This window comes from Mytilus californianus, unplaced genomic scaffold (assembly GCF_021869535.1).
Source record: "Mytilus californianus isolate M0D057914Y unplaced genomic scaffold, xbMytCali1.0.p SCAF_1, whole genome shotgun sequence".
Lineage (NCBI taxonomy): Eukaryota > Metazoa > Mollusca > Bivalvia > Mytilida > Mytilidae > Mytilus > Mytilus californianus.
The window spans coordinates 82,252,414-82,258,413 of record NW_026262581.1 but is presented as its reverse complement, the minus strand read 5'-3'; the positions used below and the strand labels follow the sequence as shown (position 1 = coordinate 82,258,413).

At 33.6% G+C, this 6,000-nt stretch overlaps 1 long non-coding RNA gene across 7 annotated transcripts in view; it reads right to left on the bottom strand.

Moving 5' to 3' along the window:
* Window positions 1-4,244: 4,244 nt before the first annotated feature.
* The window catches only part of LOC127724798 (uncharacterized), a 145,237-nt gene continuing 143,481 nt past the window's right edge, over window positions 4,245-6,000 (bottom strand). For all 7 annotated transcript variants that reach the window (XR_007992716.1, XR_007992710.1, XR_007992740.1 and 4 more), the window contains one exon: window positions 4,245-4,538. This is a non-coding gene — a long non-coding RNA (uncharacterized LOC127724798). The remainder of the gene's footprint in view (window positions 4,539-6,000) is intronic.

The following is a 6,000-nucleotide window of genomic DNA, read 5'->3' as shown; positions in this document are numbered from 1 at the left end:
AAATAACCCGCTACTCAGTGTGCACCAAATTTTTGATGTTATTTCTTCATAGACAGAAAAAAAAATTCACATGCAGTCATTCCTTAAATTAACGTAACTTTTGGACCACAAATATCCCAAATATTGCCATGTTTATTAGCTCACCAATCATGTCATAATTTGTCATTTTGCGTTCAACAACTTCTTAAAAAACATTATCCACTGGAGTCGAGTTTCAAATTGCATCGATATCCCGCTAACTAACATGGGCGTCCATAGGCGGATCCGGGGGGGCCCTTTTGTGGGGAAAATTTGGTTGATTATATAGGGAATCACTGAAGCATGACTGGAGCGGGTCCCCCTTAGGTCAGTCAGCGCCCCCCCCCCCTTTTATGAAAAGTTGTAGATCCGCCACTGGCGTCGTTACTATTTATTAATAGACCACAATTCGTTAAATACTAAAATGGCGATATTTTACAGTTAACAGTATGAAGTCCATCTTCAACCTTGATAATCATACATTTTACATGAAATGGTAGATCACAAGACTTTATTTTTGTTAAAGAAATTTCATCTATTGCACTTTTATTGTGCCATCTTTCCCGATAATGTTTTGATATCTTAATTGTCGGAGTGGTTGTTTGCCGTTTTGTTCTAAATCAACATTGGATTATTTCATTCAAATGACAATAGTTATCAAAGGTACCAGGCTTATAATTTGTTACCCCAGACGCGCGTTTCGTCTACATAAGACTCATCAGTGACGCTCAAATCAAATTTTTTTGGAAAACCAAACAAGTATAAAGTTGAAGATCATTCTTATCTTACTCTGCTTTTCTAGCATACACAAACTTGATTTTTTGTATACAATTGAGAATTTCAAATGAGTAATTAGCCCAAGGGTGACTGAGGAATAGAAATAGGGTCACTTTGGTCTTTTTCCGACCCGTAGTAATACCCTTGCCAAAGTGGCCGGGGCTGTATAAGTACGCAAATCGGGATGTCAAATCCGATGCCTCGTGTAAGAGAGTGCCACTCTCTTCGCACGCCGATGGGTCAGTAGGTGGCCTGTTACAACACAAAATTTCTGTTCCTATCCAATATACCACCATTTTCCAGTGGTAGCCTCAATAATATGACCTACCTATTGTATTTATTGTTAATTTGTTCTTGTCCTGAACATGCATGAAATATTTGCCACTTAGCATTATGCAACCTACAATCAATCATGGCTGACATATTTCTGGGACCAATAGATATTAGAAAGTATACATACAAGACTTTTTTTTTTAATTTTTAAGTTAACTCTAGGCCACCGTCGCTTCTTATAAAAATTAAATTGTCCATTTTCGTATTCACGAGGTTCCAACATGATTTCTGATGATTTATTTTTAGGCTGAAATGATCTTGCATAACGTTATTTAATGTTGCATGTTAATTTTTTTAAGTAGTATTATTGTAAGAATGTCCCAGACCAGGAACAAACGCCCATTTATTAAATGGAATCTCTCAAGGGTTTTACTGCATTTAACGATTTTAAATGGATACAAATGACATGCGTTTAGAACGTCTGTGAAAGTTGTTACTTTTATTTCTCTAATTCTTCGTCAATTTATCCCTTTCTGCACCCATTGTATAAAAAAAATGTAATCAACGTGTGGTTCGTTTGATCTCAGTTCTTCATTGGTTAAAATCCGATTATGACGTCGAATTTTCTTGCTTTCCTCTGAATTTCCTATTGTGACGGCATGAAAAAAGGCGACCATGCCTGATGACGTCACATAGAAAGAACACATCTTTTTGCAGATTTCGAAAAGAAGGAATAAGTTTGCCTGCGTATTGTTTGAAAATCATTAGAGAAACAGATTCCACCACCAAATCTCGTGTAATACGATATTTATCCACTCTCGACAGTTAAATTTTAAATATTTAAAACGCTCGGCGAGCCTCGCGTTTTAAATTTGAAAATTTAACTGTCTCGAGTGGATAAATATCGTATCACACTCGATGCAGTGGTAGAATCTATATTTATATACTTGGTGTCTCCTAGTATTTCACGAGATTGTCACAATCCATCTCTCATCCTTTCTTTTCAAGTTTTGTCGGTTTTATGATTTTGATTGCAGCAAATCTTACACAATTGTTGATGATGTATACTCCGGTAATGAAATGTTCAATGTTCATGAGACACTTTCTATTGGTAATAATTCTCTCATCAAACTGCATTTTAGTCATAGACTGAATGGATTACAAGTGGTTCAAATGGGCTACCCACTACATTTGATGAGTGACCAACAAAATCTATTTGGAAAACAATCATCCCATGCTAACATGTAATTTTTTTCCTTCATTTTAGGTTTGCAGTCATCTGACATTAATTTCATAGTATTCATAGTATTCATAGTATTTCTAGCTCTTTTCAACACACCATCTTTTAGCAGTGTCATATTTCCAGCTCTTCAAACATGCAAGACCTGCCTTGCAATACATTCCAATTGAATGCTCTTTTCATGCCTGAAATTTTTGCTACTGGACATTATGCAAACAGCAATCAATCAATGAATCAATTAACCTATTAATATCCATCACCAGTAAGATTATCTATGATAGTTTAAGATATCCTTGATTGATCTATTTGTTTTTTACACGCAACAAAATTAAATAATTGATGGATAATTTCCCTTTATATTATCCGTGTGTATGAGTACAATACATATATGGGATTAAGAACTAATCTAGCTTGTTATTCCTGACCACAAATTAGGGTTGACAACATTTTGGAAAGGGGGTAGAGCAAAAAAAACTAATCCTTAGGAATATAATTCCCCATACTTAATGATAACTTTAGCCTATTAACACTCAAGAAGAAAAAAATTTGGCCTGTTCATATGCAAAGATGTGTGATAGGTTGTCAGGTACTTCCTAAAATTCTATGGTCTACTCTAGAGAAGGTGTCCTTAACTTAAAAGAACAACCAGTTCTGTATAAATGTAAAGAAAAGGCCATTACACTTCAACATTGAAAGAATTTTTTTTCTTCCTTTTTAACAATCCCTTGTGACCCCCATTTGCTAATTTTAGTTGACACAACATGGGATTAACTGTCTTTGGTACATATGATTAAAGGAGTTAATTTTTGTGAGAAAATTCTTCTCTACAGCTGTTCCTAACTGTGTGTTTTTATAATTAAGTGCTATTTAGCCCAAGACAACTGGATTGCTAACACATTCTTAATGGAATTCACAAAATTAAAGATTTTCCTCACCCTGATCATTAAGGATGGCCATTATAGTACAAATATTCTTTGCACACGTAAAAACTACTTGAACCATAACATTCTTTTTCATGTTTTTTTATGCTTCAAGGTTATGCTTTTGTAAATACACCTTTTTACCAAGTTCATGACATAGTGTAAATAATTGGAAGTGAGAAGTTCTCAAAACTACACTGACTGTTATCAACTACCTATATAAAGCAAATTTTCCAAAATGGTTGGTGCTTTTATGCAAAGCTAAGCCAGATAAAATTCAGATTTTTTTTTCAATCATACATTATAGAACAGGACAGACAGGCTATTAAAAGACCTTACATCACACATATGTCCTACACCTCCCTCAGTAAGAATTAATTGATAATTGGCTGCTGAATGTCCAGTGACCAGTATTACAGTCATATTCAGGATACATAACTAACCTAAACTTATAACAAATTGAATACATTTTCTTTGGTTTGCTTGGTGATATCTGGTGTCTATTGCTTGGCTTCACTTTTGCTGTTGCAAGATTATTGCTCAGTTATATTGTTTGGATGGAAACAGCTGAATTTTAAAGATTTTTTAACAGTAGTATAATGCAGTCATTTGAATTACAACAGCCTTGCATTTTATGTTGCACCAGACAAAACAGTCTTATTACCGTTAGGCCTTTTTCATGTTAATTCAATCCTTAAAAACATTTTTTTTTACTTACAGATTTTTTTACAGTAGTTTAATGAAGTCATTTTAATTACAACAGCCTTGTATTTTATGTTGCACCAGACAAAATAGTCTTATTAGGCCCTTTTCATGTTTATACAATCCTTATAACATCTTTGTACTTTACCAACTGTTACTTATTTTTGTTGATTTTTTTGTACAATCTACTGTTGCAGTAATAAGCATATCAAATTATTAAAACTTTTCTTTTTCCTCCAGACTGTAATAAGATCTAAATAAGGAATCAATTGCTCATCATTGCAGGTGATCTTAAACAGATTTAAAACTTTGACAACTGTTACATACATTTATTACAAAAAAGTATTTCATTATATAATGATGAGTGCAGTAGCTTTGCAATCATTGCCCCATTTCTCCACAACATTGATGCAAATATACTTTGTTGATCATATCGTGTTTTGTCGATCACCAAATGATGACATCAAAGTTTTGAATGTCAAGGATTGATCAGGCTTCCGTATGACGTCTGCTGGCATTTTATTCTCTTCTGCTACTGCAACACAGCCACTTATCAGAAGTAATGATTATTTGATTAGGTCAATGACAAGACACTAAAAATCTTCACCCTGGAAGACAAAAAATAGATAATTTATCAGGAAATATGCCAATAGTTAACATTTTTATGAATATAGCACAATTATTAATATATTTTGTACTAACTGATAGAGATGCCAATGATCCGTCAAAATTACACTGATTTCTTCTCTAATCTAAGAGTTATTCTTTGCCAAGTATACCACCAAGAAATCTGTTATCAAAGAAGAACAGAAAACTTTCCCTAAAATGCTTACAGATTGATTTTTTCTATTGCCACACCTGGTATAAGGCTACTGTAAAATCTGGCAAAGCTATAATGTCAAGGTCACAATGTTAAGTACACATGACCTCAAAAATCAGCAGACTCAATCAATTAGTTATCTATTTATAAATGTTAGTGTATCATCTTGCTCAATTAATTTGTCTATTAAAATGTATTTATGATCCAGATTAAAATATAAAAAGCTGAAGAATCATTTGATGCATGCCATACTGACTGAAGATGATATAACCTTTAAGTACCGATGAGCCATACTCAATGTTGTATCAACTGGTGATTCCAAAGTAAACCTCTAAGCTGTGAAATGGAAGAATTTTGCATGAAAGTTGTAAAAAAATAAATAAAGAGACTCTTGTTGATTTTTTTCAAAAGTTTTTATGCAAAAGACATTTCTCCTCAGATCATACAACATATGTCACATAGGGTAACCTGAAGAGCATCACAAGTTCAGCAAGACCTGCTTGCCCTTTAAAAGCAACATTAATCAACACCCAGTGGTTTATATATAAGGTTTTATATAATTATTTTTGTCTGAATTTCCTTTTCCAATAGACTAGTATATGTGAAAGAATCTTACTTAGGACACTGCTACATTCTTTAAGTGCATGTGCCAAGTCATAGAAAGCATGTAATCCAGTAGTGGTTGTTGGTTGCTGTCTGCTGTAATTGTGTTTTTTTTTCTTTATAAATCAGGCGTTTAGTTGTCTCTTTTGAATAATTTTGTATTTAACATGCTGGGTCATATATATATATATATATTGGTAGTATAGGTTTTTTCTTATTGTTGAAGGCTGTATGGCATAGACAGTTATAAAACAGAATGATTTGTTGGTCTTAAAATCACTTTTTATTTTCTACTTCAGCATCCTTTTGTACTTTAATTTAACTGAAAAATAAGCATTAAACAAATCTTCTTCTAGCTAGAGCACAACAGAAATGAGTATTGTTCGACTGTTGATTTGATTTGATTTTTTGTGTTTTTAATGCCACTTTTAAGCACCGCTTTTGGGCTATTTCATGGCGGCCAGTTTTTATTGGTGGAGGAAGCCGGAGTGCCCGGAGAAAACCACCGACCTTCGATAGGAAAATTGACAATCCTAGTCTGTACAACTGTTGTGTAAGATATATAGTAATTATCTTTGGAATCATTGCAGTCTCCACAGACTATCTAACAACCTCACAGTCAGATTATGGTAAAAACAACTCCCAGA